Source organism: Amblyomma maculatum, chromosome 2, assembly GCF_055883805.1.
Source record: "Amblyomma maculatum isolate TAMU_Amacu chromosome 2, ASM5588380v1, whole genome shotgun sequence".
In the NCBI taxonomy this organism is placed as follows: domain Eukaryota; kingdom Metazoa; phylum Arthropoda; class Arachnida; order Ixodida; family Ixodidae; genus Amblyomma; species Amblyomma maculatum.
The window spans coordinates 212035736-212054213 of NC_139345.1; the positions used below are offsets into that span (position 1 = coordinate 212035736).

The following is an 18478-nucleotide window of genomic DNA, read 5'->3' on the forward strand; positions in this document are numbered from 1 at the left end:
CATCACGGCGGACTTTTTGGGAGCAAGCAGAGCGTCCTTACGTACTGCTTTGCCAGGGGAGTCCTCCCCATTAAGGCTCCAGCGTTTACACGGGCCAGCTTGCGACCAACTTGTCCGATTGGTGGTGGTAGAGTGGACACTGTGCACATATTCTCGCAGTGACTCCTTCCTGAAGCGCTTCTCCGTCGTGTAGCTAATCTCTTCCAGCTTCCGGGTATACCGTACCAGACTGTGCGATACCTGAATCCGTTGCCAGGCGTAGCCATTAACCAGTTCATCGTCCTGCACGTGGAGTGTGCGTACCAAGTATGGCTGGCACGCTGCGCGGCCGCATACAACAGCAGGGTTCCAGGCCTTCATGAAGTAACTGCAAAGGTACGGAAGGAGGTCTCCTTAGTGTTCCCGGAGACTGTGATGGGGTCCGATTGATTAGATTGGGCGAGACACTGATGAAGCGAGCCTGTTAAGCCGACATGTTTTATTCCATAGGCAACCTGCAATGGAGTTTGTTGAGACATGTGGCGCCACCTGGCGGCCGACGGGAGCTAATACTGAGGCGGCGCAGAAGCTCACGCCGTATATGTTGCGGCCGCTGTGTTCCTTCTGCGTTCGCGTTTTGTTATCCCAGTGAGTGTGATTTACTCATTGAGTGACTTCAGTGGTTTCGTGCGATGCTTCGACTACTACGGACGTGAACAAGAATAAAAATAACCGCAAGGGCGGCGAGAAAGACTGCCACAATCACGAAAGAAACTTAAGCGTACCGCTTGCTGGGAGAACCTGGGGAGAATGATGAAAGAAGGAGATAATGGCTGCGAGAGAGTAATGTAACTGAAATTCGTTTTGTTATGGAGCCATTGGCGTACAGACGCCAAGAAGCTAAAATAAGACGATTGCCCGTGAGCGGAGGAAACGGTATAAACTTCTGACTCGGGGAGTCGCGCGCTGGTTGGGGCACACTACTCAGTACGCGCTGTAAAATTTGGCGTGTACTGGTATATGCTGTGCAAGATCGAGTGGCATACGTCCGAAAAGCAACAAAGCCGCGCAGCCGCAGCATCGTATTCCAGCCGCATTTCAACGGAGGCGAAATAAAAAAAAAATGTTCGTGGATCTGTGAACCGGATTTCTAATGCGGTGTCTATTCGGAACCACAAAGCCAAAATACCTTCAAAACTTCCAATTACAGATTTCAATAAGCATATTTATCTGTAAATTAGTTCTTAAGGTGCTGAAAAAGTCGAAGTGGCGGAGTGTAGAGGCCCTTGATACTGTGTACGCTGAGAATGAAACTTCGTTCTATCGTTCCGCGCCAAATATTTCTTTAACCGACTGCTCAAGCTACTCAAGAGTCTCTTGTCCCAGACGATAGACCATTTCATCATTAGTAGCAACAGTAAAAAATTCCATCTCTTAACGACCTCCTTTGCGAAAGCTTTGCCGTTGAGTGCCAGCATTACCCGCCGGCTTTCCCCAAGATTGAGGTACGGAGGTACAAAATACATGCCAGTTGTTGTTGTTAAGAGCTTTATTTTTCCAACGGTGCAGGAGGCCCCCTACTCCCCGCCCGCGGCACGCACAGTTTTCGTTGATGACGCACGCTACAACCGCACAGTGCTTGCAATCGTCACGACATTCGTAGCGGGTACCGCACCATGCCTCCAGTAACTTCCGCAGCACTGTCGAAAGGTGCACCACGAACAAAAGTGTTCGCCATGGTATTAAACTGTAAAGCAAAACCGCGAGGAAATTACTATGCTGGTGTAATCAAACAGCAAGAACAAAAAAAGAAGAAATGACGATCAATCTCTTCTCAGGTTCTCTCTGCACTTTCAATGTTTGGGTATGAGGTGTGAACGCAATAGGTAAATGAAAAGCTACGTTTACAACATTTTTCATTCATTTAATTATTTCTTAATTCATCATCACATATCCGACTAATGCTCTGAGAGAATAAATTTCGTATAAAAAAAATTCCGTCTACTCACGCGAAATTCAAAGCTGTGTGCGCGGGTGTTCCGTCGCGAGCGGCGCGCACTTCGCGGTGACGTCGACACCGTTCACGTTTTAAACATGAGCATTCTCGAACAGGCAGTGTCCTTTCGTCAGTATTGGTTTTCGGAAGTAGGTCTGAGGACATTCGATTGTCTTAAAACCGCAGAAAATGAGAGCCGAGATGCTTCCAGCCGTACAACGCGAACGCAACCCGACCACGCCGGCCTACTCAGATTACTCGGCGCCTCCGTTCGCGGCGCTGAACGCTGCGCTCCACTAGCGCCGCCTGGTCACTGCAGGTTGCCTATAGTGGCCAACAGAGTGGTAACATTCGCCTAGATGCCGATTACAAACACTGCCCTACCCTCCTTGGGGAAAGTTAAATGGATGTGCACACACTGTCACAGACCACTGTAGAAAGGTCTCTCATTTGCAAACAGTCACAAAGTCAGGTCTTAAAGTCAGACAGATGACGCGGAGGCTTTCTGTTTCTCTGTGGATAGCGCCGTGTTGGAGAACTGTGGTGCAATGCAGGTGGTGTAAGCGGGTGCAATATAGGATGTGCAGGCTGGTTCACTGGTCGAGTGGTGTTGTGGCTGATGCTTGTTTGAGGCCAGAGACATCCTTGAAAAAACTTGAGTTGCGCGTTATTACTCTTTTTCCCCTCGATGCCTTGATTTGTGATCCATGAATGCTTACAATGTATAAGGGTCTGGATCATAGTATGGAGTAAACCTGTCGCGTCTTTCTTGCTTGCACAGGACTCGTTGACCGATAGAGAAGCGATGTGGTTGAGTATGTCTTCGTGCGTCAGCATGATGTTTGTTGTATGCCTTTTTCTCGAGCGCGGTTATTTTCAACCTTGTTAAGTCTGCATTGTGCGAAGGAGCTTCAGGGTAGCACGGCAGAAGATTCCTCATTGGTCTGCCAAACAGCAGTTCATATGGTGATCTTTCTGTTGTAAGGAGTTTGGAAGATCTGTATGACATCAGGAAAGTGTCAAGCTCTACTTTCCAATCTGTGTTCTCAAGCTGACTTGTGTGAACATGCTTTTTCAATAATCTCATGAACCGTCCAGCTTCACCATTACCTTGAGGCCACAAAGGTGTGATCCGATGGTGTCGAAATCCTAACTATTTCGAGAGTGCAGCAAAATCTCTGCCTTGAAATGGTGGTACATTGTCAGTTTTTACCTGTGCAGGGATTTCGAACTGGCAAAACACTGGTCGCAGCAAGGGGAGCACATTGTTCGCACTCGTGGAATGTGTGACTTGTATTATTGGGTATCGCGAGAAGTCATCTATTACCACCATATCGTACTTTCCATCTGGGAACGGACCACAAAAGTCAACCGAAACTTCCTCCCAGGGACCATTGGGTGGTTCAGTGATGGCAACTGGTTCTTGCTTTGCTTGGGGAACGGCTGCTTGACATGGTAGGCAGCTTTTAATCAAAGTGTGTACTAGTTTGTCCATGCCTGGAAACCAAACTTTTTCTCTCAGCATTTGTTTTGTTCTGACAATCCCTTGATGACCCTTGTGGGCGAGCAGCACTGCTTGCTTCTGCAGGCTAGTGGGAAGAACTAGGCGCGTTCGTCGAAGGACGATGCCCTCAGGTGTTGTTGTTAGTTTAGCCTTTATGGAGGCAAATGGCTTCAGTTCAACTGAGACCCAGCTGCTAGGTGTGGGGTGCTGGATAGCACTAAGTAATTGTAGCTGCTGGTCTGCTTTAGTTTCTTCAGCAACTTCTTGAACTGAGAAGGCATTTGGGATGCTGTGGCACTGGATGAAGTTAACGTACTCGTTGGGTACTTTGTCGATGCGGGCATGTATTTTCATCTCAGGAACCGATGCCTGGAAAGGTAATCGGAAGGGTTGCTACTTCCTGCGGTGTGCTGTACATCAAACTTGTACTGTTGAATGCGTAGAGTGAAGCGCTCAATACGGGCAGATGGTGATGATCTTGGCTTTCCCAGTATGCTCACTAAAGGCTTGTGATCAATCAGCAAAAGAAAGTGAATTCCACAAAAATAAAGGCGAAAGCGTTCCATTGCCCATACAGCTGTGAGCGTTTCACGTTCTACTTGGGAATAGCGGCTTTCAACAGATGTGAGCGCTCTACTTGCATAGGTTATCACTGCAATATGTTCACTGACACGTTGTGTGAGGATAGCACCCAGTCCATGTGGACTTGCATCTACTACCAGTTCTGTCGGCTTGGATGAGTCAAAGTAAGCAAGGGTGGATGCATCAGACATGGCTTGCTTTAAGCTCTCAAAAGCATTCTGCTGTTGTTCTGTCCACTCCCATGCAACGTTCTTCAATGTCAGTTCACGTAATGGCTGTGTGAGGTCGGCTAGATTTCTCAGGAATCTGCCTGAATAGTTGATCATGCCTAGCAGGCTCTTTACTTCTTGCGGTGACTCTGGTGTTTTGATTGGTAGGAAGGCTGCTATCTTCGTGGGATCAGGACGAACGCCGGCAGCTGAGAAAATAAGTCCGAAGAAGTTCAGTTCACATTGACGAAAGTGACACTTTTTTCCGTTGAGTGTCAGTCCAGCTTCTTGGAGTCGCTGCAGAACTGCTTTCAATGAGGCGTCATGCTCCGGTTTTGTTTGTCCAAAAACAAGGATGTCGTCACTAACATTCAGGACATTGGGGATGCCACTGAGCACTTGGCGGATGGTGTTTTGAAAGATTTCAGCCGCTCTGCTGATGCCAAAGTTGAGACGTTTGTAGCGAAACAAGCCAACATGTGTCGAGAAAGTTGTGAGCTGCCTTGAAGAAGTGTCAAGTTCCAACTGGTGATATCCATTCTTCAGGTCAAGGTTGGAGAATACTGTTGCTCCATTTAAGGCAACAATGTCATCCACTGTCGGACACAAATGTCGTTCACGTTGAATGGCACTGTTCACAACACTCATGTCAATGCAGATTCGAATTTCATCAGGCTGATGTGGTTTGGGCACAATAACCACAGGGGACACCCACGGTGTAGGTCCGATGGCTGGCTCTATGATGTCTTCTGACAGGAGGCGTTCAAGTTCTTTTTCTGTGGCATCACGTAAAGCAAACGGAATACGTCTGTGTGATTGTGCAACAGGTGGCACTGAGTCGTTCACAAAAAGGTGGATGTGCTGGTTTTTGAGTTTTCCAACTCCACTAAACAATTTGGGGAATGCTTCCATGACTGACTTGTCACCTGGATTATCAGAAACTTGGTACGTGATCTGGACAAGCCCCAGGTTGGTTGCTGCTGTGAAGCTTAAGAGTGGTGCACAGTTTCCTGGAATGACAAAAATGTCTTCTTCAATGCACTTATCTTTGTATCTCATTGTAACAGAGACTTTGCCCAAAAGTTCAAGTGGAGACGTTGATTTGTATGGGAACACTCTGATGGATATTTCTTGGAGATTTACATTTAGGCGACAGCTCTTGAAGTCATTTTCGCCAACATTGACACTGTAGCACCCGTGTAGATTACGAAATTGACTGGCACATTGTTGACAGTGACAATAGCCTTTGGAGACGAACTTGCTTAAGGGGAAGTCATGGCAACAAAAACGTACTCGTCGCTGCTTGGACTGGTGTCACAGGTGGCTGCAGGCTCTCTAGTACTTGAACTCTTCTCACTGGAGGCTAACTGTGTGTTTGAGTCATTGTCACAGTCCACTGCGTGTACTGTTCTCCTGGTTGGGCGACAGAATCGTACAAAATGACCAACCTTGTTACATGCCTTGCAAGTCTTGCCCCATGCAGCACAACTGGATCGACCGCCTTGGTGAGGCCACTTGCCGCCACAGTTGCGACAATCTGCTGACTAGACACGAGGTCACTGCGGTGTGTAGGCCTGCCGTGGCATCTGTCGTTCATTTCTTGGGTGTTGGCCATGGTGTTGTCCTTCCTTGTGTATTGCGAACACCGCCGCATTGTTATCGACGTGCTTTTCGATTTCGGACACATCCCGTTCGACATCCTCGAGCATTCTTCCTTGCTTAAGTAAGTCCGGTAACGTGAGGGAATGAAGCATGGCATACTTTCGGAGGCGAGACGACGTTGTGGCGAGAATGATTTCGTTCTTGACTTCAGAGTCGACGTTTTCGAAGTTACAGTGGCGAGAAAGCTGCCGGAGGCGCACGTAGAAGGCGTCCAGTGACTCACCAACGTTCTGCTAAGCTTGACGAAGTTTATAGATAGCAAATGTTGAGTTCACTCGCGGCGCAAAATATGCATTCAGTTTCGCTCGAGCGGCATTGTATTCTGGCGTCGATGTACTCTGCGTGGTTTGGGTCGTGCTTGCAGCCGTCGCACCTTGCGCAGCACTCTCGGGGAGCGAGCGATATATGTCGTAGACTTCTTCACCGACGTAGTGCAGGAGGAGCGCTTCTTTGCGTGCATCTGCCGAGATATCGCAAGCTAAAAGAAAGTTTTCGAACCTTTCTATCCACTTCGTCCATTCGTGACCAATATTGTTGTCGTCGGTAGCGCGCAGGTCAAAACTTGGGAAGGCAGGGAGCACATGTGCCATGGCTACGATTGCCGGTAGCCGCTTGTTGCTGATGGGTGATTGGACAAACTGACTCTTGATGTCGTGGTACTCACATGAGATAAAAAAGTACTTCTGACACCATCTTAGTGTTCCCGGAGACTGTGATGGGGTCCGATTGATTAGATTGGGCGAGACACTAATGAAGCGAGCCTGTTAAGCCGCCATGTTTTATTACATAGTGGCTAACAGAGTGGTAACATTCGGCTAGATGCCGATTACAAACACTACAGTCTCGTTTACCCGCTGCGGGAACGTCGCATTCTTGGCGAGCGGAGGTTCTCGAAGATTTGGTGCGGTCCGTCTGTGATTTTCTCGGTTAAGGGTGAAACACTCTCTGTGTCGCTATGACTCCAATGCAGGGAATGGTCGTCCTTAATGACACTCCTTGCGTAGTACTGAAGGTCTGCCTCGTTGGCTCAACGCCACGATGGCACTGCAGGTCGTCTTTGCGTAAGATGCTACTCACTCTTGTGGGGGCATCGCACGGCGGCCTCTTGTCCGGGTCACCTTGAACTAAAAAAGCTCTTCTAGTTCCCACTTGGCCCTGGTGGGGGGAGCCTTTGGAGGTGTTGAATTGATGATGATGGGCTGATGAGGTATGTGTGACTCTGGGGCACGGCACTTCCGGGTGTCCATCCCCCCTCCCATATGACAACGACAGGAGTTTTCTGCTTCGGTCGAGGCAACTTTATTGCGGCAGCGCCGTAAACAATCCTCGCATATCCTTCGCAAAAAAAAGTAATGCGCAGCCGGCAGCCCCCTTTCAGAAGAACTTAACCAGGAGCGCGGGCGACTCACGTGCGCCGCAGCGGAACCACCCCCCTGAGCGGAACCGCTTCGGTTCACCAAATGGTTTCCGATGCGGCTCGCAGGACCACTTCGCATCGGGGCCGCAGTGCCCAGTGCATGCCGAGATATGTTCGTTTTGCGGTCTCAACGGCCCCTTTCAAAAAGTATGCAACCGCAAACGAACTCAAATGCAAGGCCGAATCCGTGAAATTGAGTTTCATGAAGATGTTTCGTCATCTAGCAATGCTCAGGAAGGTTTGACTGTGCAACGTTTCGCGCGTAGCGGAATTCATATTTAAGTGCAAGTCGCAAATGTCACTTTGACATTTCTTGTCGATTCAGGGTTGTCTGTTTCAATCTTGTCAGAGCAAGAATTCTGTCGACATTTTCAGAGCATTCTGCTCCTGCCTTCTCCGCACGTTACTCTGTTTGACTACTCACAACGGCCGATTTTCGTGCTAGGAATTGCTGGCAGGCAAACGTTGTTTAAAGGCCGCACAGATCACTACGCTTTTATGTTGTTCACCGAGGAACTTTGTCTGATCGGTCTTGACTGCATTAAAGCTTCGAATCTTCGCATTGAAGGTTCTGCTCTTAAATGCTTGTACACGTCCGTCGCTCCGCTAGCGACTGTCGATGACCCGCTATCCCGCTCCATTTCCACACAGTGAAGCGCGCCCGTAACAAAGATCTTCCGCCAGCCTTAGCACATGAGTTCAGTTCGCTTTTCGATCAGTCCCGAGTTTGGACTCGCTAAGGGGTTCACGCATCGCATCAAGACGCGGCAAGGCGTGCAGCCTGTAGCTTCCAAGCTTTGTCATCTGCCATATTCTCTCCGGTCACCAGTAATGAGCTTCAGAGGTTGCTGAGCCTTGACATGCATCAAGCGCATCGATGCTTCTGGATGGGTGTCCCCCATTGTTGTTGTTTTCAAGAAAGATGGTAGCATCAGGAGATGTGTAGACCTGCTAGAGCCGAACAACACTATTGTTACAGACAGTTTCCAATTGCCCCACACAGAGGAGCTGCTTCACGCTTTGGTAGGCGCTGCACAGTTCACAAAACTTGACTTGGCTTCCGCTTACCACCAAGTTCTCTTGCACCCTAACTGACAGCTTTGATCACTCATGACGGACTTTTCCGTTTTAAAAGAGTTTACTTTGGGTTGGCTTTTCAGCGGCATTTCAGCAAATGATGGCCACAATCCTCGACCGTTGCCTGGAGCGTTGTTCCACACTGTTGATGTGATCATTTTTGGCAAGACCGCAGAAGAGAACCTTTCAAATTTGAAGACAGTGCTGCAAAAGATCAAGAACGCAGGCCTGAAACTGAACATATGCCTCTTCGACGTTCCAGAACTTGAGTTTCTAGGGCATAATGTCACTGCACGTGGTATCTCGCCACTTCCAGAGAAAATAGATTCCATAGATAACACACCAGAGCCAACTGATGTTGCCGTGATGTTGCCGCCCTTCGTTCGTCCCTGGGCCTCGTAGAATACTACTCCAAGTTTGTTCCCACTTGGCACAAGTGGTCGAGCCTATGAGAATCTTGCTTCGCAAAAAAGGAGCCGTTCATCTTGTTAGCTGAAGCAGACGGCAGTTTCAGGAGGGATAAGAAAATGCTATCGTCGAGTACAGTCCTCCTAATGTTCGATCCGTCACTTCCAGTCATTGTGTCGACAGGCGCGTCCGACTGTGGTCTGGGAGCAGTTCTGCAGCAACGAAGTGGCCACGAGCTCCGCACAGCCGCTTTCGCATCTCGTACACTGTCGCCTGCGGAGAGGAAGTATTCAGTCGAACAGCGGGAAGCACTTGCATGTATCTGGGCATGTGAGAGATGGCACACGCACCTTTGGGGTCGCCATTTCACAATTCGGACAGACAACCAGGCACTGGTGTCCTTTTTGTCGTCACAAGGACATGGAAGACACCCCACTCCGAATCGCACGCTGGAGTGCACGACTGCTTTGCTACAATTTCACTGTTGAATACCGCAAGGGGTCCACAAACACTGCAGCAGATGTACTTTCTCGGCTGCCAGCATCTACCTCAGAGGCAGAGATTGCTAAGGAGGAAGAAATCGTCTCGTTCATTGAGCCAGCCTGCGTGACAAAGGAGAAGTTCAGGCAGGCCGCCCTCGACGACGGTTGCCTGGAAACCGTCAAGTCATTCGTGCTGAGTTCCTGGCCGTCAAAGACGTCCTTACCAGAACAGGCGAAACCATTCTACTCTATTCGGGAAGAATTCTCTGTTGTTGATATCCTGCTATTGCATGCAGAGCGCCTCTTTGTTCCGTCCTCCCTCACTTCAAGAATTCTCACCGCGTACGAGACACATCCGGGTATCAAAGCAGCCGGCCCGAGAGCGTCGGCCACCGGCCTGGCTCCAAGGCTATCATACCTATTAGTTGGGACTGACGTTGCGTACATAGTGTAAATATGTGCAAATAAGTACGCGTGCCTTGGGGGTTTCCTTACTAATGCTTACTAACAACTAATCACTCAAAATCAGGGGGGGGGGGGTATGTAGTGTTCAGTTTCGTTTCGACTTGAATTCTTTATCCCTCAGGGAGCGCTTCTGTTCTTCGTTATATATATATATATATGTGTGTGTGTGTGTGTGTGTGTGTGTGTGTGTGTGTGTGTGTGTGTGTGTGTGTATGTATGTATGTATGTATGTGTGTGTGTGTGTGTGTTTGGTTTGACGCCGTGTGGAGGACTCTGCAAATTTCGACCACCTGGGGTTCTTTAACGTGCACTGACATCGCACAGCACACGGGCGCCTTGCTTGTCGCCTCCATCGAAAAGCGGCCGCCGAGGCCAGGATTCGATCCCGCGTCTTTGGGAACAGTAGTCGAGCGCCGTAACCACGGCGCCACCCCGGCAGGGTTGTGTGTGTGCGTAGTGTGTATGTGTGTGTGTGTGTGTGTGTGTGTGTGTGTGTGTGTGTGTGTGTGTGTGTGTGTGTGTGTGTGTGTGTGTGTGTGTGTGTGTGTGTGTGTGTGTGTGTGTGTGTGTGTGTGTGTGTGTGTGTGTGTGTGTGTGTGTGTGTGTGTGCATAAACGGGTTGTTGTGCATCGGGACGGCTGGAGTCTGCTTCCGCCTTCGATAACATCCCAAAGAGGTTCAATAATTCAATAAGTCGGAAATAGGTGCATCGGTGCTGTGCGCGGTTCGTTAGGGTGTTTGGTTACCCGTCGGATTAGCCAGCCACTTCGCTTGTTTCTGAGCTTGAGGTATTGGGTAAGGTTCAAGCGAGGCACATGGAGCATGTTCCGAGTTTTCCGGACGTGCCCAGCGGTAATCACATGATCAAGATATATATGGCTAGAGCAGTTTCTAACCTACTGAATGTCGGTGAGCGGGTCGTGCAGTGCGAGTACGACGGAGTGATGCGTCTTCGCCATTTGTGCGGCCGCGTGGGGGCATATCGCTGCGGCGTGCTCAACTCCTGTACCATGCCTACCGCCCGGACAGCAATCACCCACAATTTAAGCGTCCTACAGTGGAACTGCCGCAGCTTCCACCGTAAGAGAGCTTTGCTCCAACAATACATTGATTCTCCCCCGAACAAACCAGATGTCATCGCTTTACAGGAGGTTAACAACTCCGCAAAACTCATTAATTACTCCACACACCATCGCACTCAATCAACCTGCATTATTGTTAACAAGGAACATACTGCACTTGTTTTAGATCTAGAAAAGGAAGATGATGTAGTGTACGACTTTTTACAAATCCTACCTAGACACCGTAACGGTACGGGCACCTACATTCTCAACGTTTACAGTAAACCCTCCCAAATTACCTTCCCTTGCGCAAGGGTGTTCACAAAGGCACTCACCGTCGGAGCTCCGCTCCTTATTATGGACGATTTCGATGTGCACCACCCATCCTAGGGCTACCCGAAAGCAAACAAGAAAGGCCGCATCCTAGCAGACACCATATCAAACCTCATGCTTACTATGCTGATCGACCCGTCCCAACCTACTCGACTCGGCAACAGCGTCACGCGTGACACCAGCGCCGATCTCCCACTAACTCATGGCGGTACAGCTTGCCTATGGGAAAACACACTGGAAACTTAAGGCAGTGACCATTTTATTCTGATCAAGCAAAACGCACGGACACGTGCGCGCTACTGCCAAAATCACTGATTGGACCGCACTTAGAAAAGGGCAAGTCAGCCTTGATCACTTTATGCTTGCTGGACACTGGACCTTAGGCACCTGTCCGCTAAGTACATCCGAACCCTGAAAACATCTTTCGACCTCCCATCTTCTGCACCTGTGGGACGCCCGCAGAGGCCTGGTGAAAGAGTGTAAAAGAGTGCGTTGTTGGGCGAGTCCGTCAGACATATCATCAAGGTATACTGCGCACACACATACATCGGTCAGACGGGCAGATGTTTAAATGACCGTATAAGGGAACACCAGCTTTCTATGAGGACTATGACAGGGTCGAATTTAGCCTTGCACTGCGGCGTTTGTCCGGGAGCTACACGTGACAAGCCATGCCTACCTTTGCTGAAAAAAACAAAAATTTTAACGAGAAGCAGAGATCAGGTCGCACGTGAGCTTGCCGAGGCGTTTTTCATTGGTAAGCGAGGGGATGATTGTGTAAGTGACCGTTCAATCAACCTTTATGAAAAAGAAGGCAGGTTTCTGAACTGCGCATGGCATTAGATATGACGCTTGAAGGCATATAAGATGTTTCCTTCCAAAAAAAAAAACAAAAACAAAAAACAATCTGAGCTTGTTGTGTGCCATGGTCAAACGTTGGCGCCACCAGCGCCACAACAGAACGCTCAAACGCCGCATCGCAACCCTAATGCAAGGAATATGCATGGAACCTTGCTCAATCTAATTGGCTGACAAGATGCGAGTCCCTGAGTGGTCCCTTAGCTCGAAACAAACTTGGATCTTACTCAGATGCCTCATTGACCTCAACAACTCCAAAAGCGAACAACGCAAGAACCTCGCTAGGGCTCTACACGGTTACTGCGGCTCCAATAAAGATCTCATACAAACCATCAAACAGAAGTACTTCTGCACCATAGTCGACACGGCCCCCCTCCCTCCCTTTATATGAGCAGCCAAACGAGGAACTAGATGCGGACTTCACTGTTAAAGAAATTAAGGCCTCCATCCTAGCCATGCGCAGAGGCACAGCTCCTGGGAAAGACAAGATCACGGTGGGACTCCTCGCCAATCTCCACGAAACAGCCCTCACGCAGCTCACGAATTACATTAACAGCTGTTGGCGAACGGGCCGGCTGCCAGACGAGTGGAAGACTGTGCAGGTGCACTTCGTTCCCAAACCGAGTCATCCCATAAATATTAACCATCTACGGCCCATCTCTCTCACCTCCTGCGTAGGGAAAGTCATGGAGAAGGCGGTATACACATCAGGCTCAACCGATATCTTGTAGAAAATGACTTGTACCCAAACTTGTTCGGATTCCGTCGCGGCCTATTCACCCAAGATATACTCCTCCAGCTGAATAATTAAAGAAGTCATAACCCCCCTCCCCCTAATAACCCTTTCTTCAGGACAATTTTCGCTCTCGACTTGAAGGGGGCGTTTTATAATGTAAAGCACCACTCTATTTTGGAAAATATAAGCCACATCAATTGCAGTGCAAGAACCTATGCATATGTAAAACATTTCCTTCACGGTCGTACCGTCTATGCCGACCTCGGTCTGGCACAACCCAGCCAAATACATCTAGGCACACGCGGCTCGCCACAGGGTGTTGTTCTGTCATCCTTACTTTTCAACATTGCTTTAACCAAACTCCCAGCCCAGTAAAATCAGGTATTGCATCTGCGGCCTTCTACGCGGGATGACATCACTATTTGGACCACGGCCTATTCCACCGCGGAAATCGAGGACCGCCTTCAAGAGGCCGTAACCATCGTGCAAGCCTACGCCGCTAACTGCGGCCTCACTTGCTCCCCCGAAAAGTCGGAGTTGCTGGTACTGTCGAAGTCAACCTCAATGGAGGCCCAATACCACAGAAGGACACCATCAGAGTTCTAGAGCTTTACATCAACGACAGGGGCAGAAATGGGTACGCCCTCACTCGGCTCAAAAACACCATGTCTACAGGTTGCGCGAATGATAGCCAGGGCCACCAGCAACAACACGCGAGACTATAAGAAAATTGACAAATGATACGAAATGCTGTTAAAAAGGCGCTGGACCTGCCCCAAAGCACTTCCACAAAGCGCCTTTTGCAATTAGGGGTGCACAATACAGCCGAAGAACTCCTTGCTGCCCAATGCGCCACAGAGATTAATCGACTAGCAGCAACCCGCACGAGCCAGACCGTTCTTATGGACCTTAACCTGACTAGCCCCCAAGGTCTCGTAGAAAAACAGGCTGTACCGGCCGGGTGGCCGAGCTCGTTCATAGCCCATCCCCCACCCCGCAATATGCATCCTCTGTTCCACCAAAAGCGCCGGAAGGCGCGGGCCAAACACATCCAGGAGAAGTACGGGACAGATACTGAATCCTACTACGTAGACGCAACAAAGTCAGAAGCGGGGTAGACGGTAGCGGTTGTGATTCGCCAACAACTGGTTGACGCCCTGACCATCTGCGATGACAATATAAAAATGGCGGAGGAGGTGGCCATTGCTTTAGCCACCACGCATACCACCTGCGCCTATATAATCACAGATTCTATGGCTGCCCACCACAACTAAATCAAAGGAAGAATATGTTCCCAGGCTGCCAGAATATTAAAAAATCATAGACACCTCGAACAAGACAAATGCCTCGTCTGGACACCGGGACCTCAAGGCGTGGAAGGGAACGAGTGTGCCCATTCCGCTGCCCGAGCTCTCCTGCCCCGTGACTCGACCCCCCACACCCCCTATCCCGGCCCTCTGGCGACGTACGCGGAGAGGTTACAGCACTGCAGACTCTCTCGCAAAAAATATCCACCCCCAGCCAAGAGGCTTTCCAAAGCGGAGTAAGTTAGATGGCGACGCCTACAGATGTACATATAACACACCAGCCTGTTTAAACACAATACACCCCGGGTTCTGCGACCCAAAATGTAAATAATACGGGGATAAAGCAAACCTGCACCACAGGGTGTGGACCTGCCCACACAATCCACCTGATGACCCAAATGCAGTGCCAACAATTGAGGGGTGGGAGGCTGCCTTATCCAGCTCTGTACTAAAGGCCCAACGGGCCGTCGTGACACGCGCGCGGATAGCAGCGGCAGCCGCTAGAGTTCTGGACTAGGGACCCCACCTACACATCCACCTTTCTTATCTCTGCTCAATAGTTTTTCAGCCAGTCAGTCAGACTCCCAAGTGCGAGCACTGCACGCAGTACGGGCATGAGAGTTGTGAGGCCGCTTGTGCGCGCTGCGGAGGTGACCACGCCATCTCCAAGTGCGCCAACCGGTCGTTCCTTGGAGGAAGGAAACAGTTTTTTTCCTTCTTCCGTGGGTCGTTCGCTTCGGTGACTGTCGTGGTCGCTCCGAGCAAGCCGGGCTCCGCGTCGAAATATGTAAGCTCCCTACTCCGAGCTGGAGTTACTACAAGGCTTTGCCAGAGTTGCGCGAAGGTGCCGCATAAGCAACCAAGTTATGCAGCGAAGACATACGTCGTCTTTGCGGAAGCCGAGCATCCAGACTTGAAAGCAGTCGAGCAGGAAGGCAGCAGCGCCGAAGCCGCTGCTGCCTTCCTCGCCCTTGACGCATTTTGCCGCGGAGCCACCAGCAGAAGCAAGCAGAGGAGGAGCAACGAGCGGGTGACGTGTGCGTAGACGTCTTGGTGGCGCACCCATCGCTGGTTCTCCTTCCCCTAAGGGGATGTATTTACCTCCTCTTAGGAAGGGGGAGGCAAGGACGAAGGGGGAGGCAACTGGTTTTCCGCAAAATATATGGGATTTATAATTACATCCAAGCTCAGATGGAACGAACACCATATTTCAAGAAAGGCAATGCGAAAGCTTGGTTACTTAGGAGATCGCTATGAAAGTCGGCACAAAATCCATCTTTTAGCGTGCAAGCCTGAATAGTATGAAACCCATGCACACATAAACATATCACACAATTAGAAAACGCAGAAAGAAGATCGGTTATATTTGCATTTAAATGTCATAGCTGGCAAGTATCTCTGACAGTTTTTATAAACAAAGTTAACTTGGAAGCGCTTAAATTGAGACGGTATAGGGATAGGCTGATATACGTGTATTTACTTTACCATAATACCCTGGGGATAGTAAGGCCGTGTATATTAATTTAATTTCTAGGCGCCCAACATGACCTAATCAACCAAAACAATTAAAAGAGTTTTCTTGCAGAACCAACGTATTTAAATGCTCGTTTCTTCCACGGACAGTAAGTGAGCGGAATGCCGCCACTACAGTGGCATACCCAGCCGTCCACTAACTCTGCAGCAGTCTCGACAGCATTTAGACGGGGTACCGTTAATTATCATTGTGGTAATATACCCAAGGCCATGAGTGCTTCGTTTACTTGCTCGTTGTTATTTTTCATATATTTCATTTCCTGCTCAAGCGATCGTGTATGCGTGGTGCATTTATTCCTATCGTTACGACATTGATGCCGTTTCTAAGCCATGTTATATATGTCGCGTTTGATTTTCGTCCGCAATTTTACTGCTTCATTTTTTCCCTCTCTCAATTTCTTGGGTTTTTGTCGCATACTGCTGGACTTGCTTTTGTTAGACTGCCACCTTGTTGCGCACCTGTTCTGAGCGAAATCATTCCTCGTGGTCGTTGTATCCTCTCTTTAAAAAAAATCATGTAATGCTTTAACAGCTGTTCACTTTGTTCACATTTTTATTGTTCTGCCTACTCCTGGCAAAAGTCTAAGACTGATGCCGGCGTTGTCTCGAAATAAATAAATAAAATATATCGTTGCGTATATGCCACCAAAGAGGACGACGATGAAAAATAGAGTGAGAGACGACGAAGCTGAAGCAACTGTTGGGGCTGGCCTGAACACATAAGTTATTTGGACAACAACAACAACTTGCTGTGTTCTGCTGTGCTGTGCTGTGAACGCTTGCTCATCACCTGCTGTGGTTTCCTGTGCTAGCCTTCTGCCCCGTATCATCTTGGTGGAGGTGAATCAAGATTCCCCTACGCACCGATTAACCCATTTACGCTGCCAAAAGCAGGATTTGCGCAGCGGCCGCCACCTACCTGGAATCCCAACAACGTCACAAACAGCCACGACGACCTCTGAAGCAGCCCCTACCACCACTAGCTGTGGTAGGGAAACTAGCGAATGCAGCGCCCGGGAGTGACGCTGCATTACCGACCCGGGCTGCCAACAGTGTACTGACCACCGCACCTAGACGTAGCATAATTGATATTCTAGTAGATGGAGTCCCAATTTCTGCACTTATTGACACTGGCGCCCACATTTCTGTCCTCAGTTCCTCGCTCCGCCGACGCCTCAAGAAAGTCCTCACTCCCGCCACCTCATCTACCATCCGTGTTGCAGATGGCAACACAGCTACTGTTATTGGTATGTGTACTGCACGAATTAGCACTGCCGGCCGCAACATCCCTGTGTTATTTACAGTCCTCACCAGTTGCCCTCAAGATGTTAAATTAGGCCTCGACTTTTTAACTGCCTACTCCGCTCTTATTGACTGTTCTTCTGGACTGCTTCATATAGGCCTGCCGTTCTGTCCTGACGAACAAGCTCATGAAACTTCAACGCTCCGTCTTCGCTCCGCTGCATTTACTCGTCTGCCATCTGAAGCCGCTGTGTATGTGCTCACGTCGCCTTTTCCCTCCATTCCTGATGGCGACTACGAGGTTTCCCCAGTAACCAACGTTACTCTGCAGCGTAGCATAGTTCTCCCTCACAATATCGTGCACGTAGCCAATAATCACACTCATTTTCCCGTCCTGAACATCAGCTGTTCTGTACAAGTTCTTCCTGAGGGTGTTTCTCTCGCCGAACTGACCCCACTGTCTGACTTTAATGTGTCTGCACTTTTACCAGACACTACTGCTGAAGTATCGACACACCCTGCAGAGTCCCCGCCTACGGAGGCCCGCATATCAGGAATGGTAGCTCCTGAATTATTGTATCCTGATCGTTCTCAAGCACTTACGCGCCTTCTGACTTCGTACAGTGACATTTTTGATTTCGGTAACCGACCCTTGGGACAAACGTCCCTCATTACTCATAGCATCGATACTGCAGACGCCAGACCAATTCACAGAAGACCTTACCGAGTCGCCATTTCTGAACATCGCGTTATACAAGAAGTAGACAAGATGTTGGTAAGAAATATTATAGAGCCTTCGAGCAGCCCCTGGGCATCACCAGTCGTGCTTGTTAAAAAGAAAGACAATACCTGGCGGTTCTGCGTTGATTACCGACATCTCAAAAAAGTTACAAAGAAGGACGTTTACCCACTTCCCAGGATAGATGATGCCCTCGACTGCTTGCACGGTGCCAGTTATTTCTCTTCGATTGATCTTCGTTCCGGTTATTGGCAGATCGCGGTCGACGAACGGGATCGAGAGAAGACCGCCTTTGTCGCACCCGATGGCCTGTGCCAATTCAAGGTGATGCCTTTTGGCCTGTGTAATGAGCCCGCTACATTCGAGCGTATGATGGACTCTCTTTTACGTGTTTCAAGTGGACGAAGTGCTTATGTTATCTCGATGACGTCATTGTCTTTTCTTCGACCTCAGAGAGCCATCTTCACCGCCTTGATGTCATTCTTAGAGTCTTCCGAAGAGCTGGCCTTCAGATGAATTCAAAGAAGTGTAGCTTCGGCCGACGTGAACTCAAAGTGCTCGGACACCTGGTCGACGCCCGCGGCGTTCAACCCGACCCCGACAAAAATCGTGCTGTAAGTGCATTTTCTACACCCCACTGTACCAGTGACGTTCGTAGTTTTCTTGGCCTCTGCTCGTATTTTCGGCGGTTTGTCCCCAACTTTGCGGACACGGCTCGTCCACTCACACTTCTGAAGAACGACGTTCCATTTTGCTGGGGCCAAGAACAATCTCAAGCCTTCTCTGCGCTCATCGCAGCCCTCACCAACCCGCCCGTCCTGGCACATTTCAACCCCTCAGCATGAACGGAGGTACGCACCGACGCCAGTGGCCACGGTATTGGCGCAA

At 49.5% G+C, this 18478-nt stretch overlaps 1 protein-coding gene and 1 pseudogene across 1 annotated transcript in view; both read right to left on the minus strand.

Annotated features, from left to right (window-relative positions):
* Positions 1 to 1458: 1458 nt before the first annotated feature.
* Positions 1459 to 18478, minus strand: part of LOC146201233 (uncharacterized protein C15orf61) — a 224895-nt gene continuing 207875 nt past the window's right edge. Inside the window, exon 5 of the mRNA XM_084595700.1 lies at positions 1459 to 1726. The gene's annotated coding sequence lies outside the window, so the exon portion shown is untranslated. The remainder of the gene's footprint in view (positions 1727 to 18478) is intronic.
* On the minus strand, positions 5827 to 6558 carry LOC146201234 (uncharacterized; annotated as a pseudogene).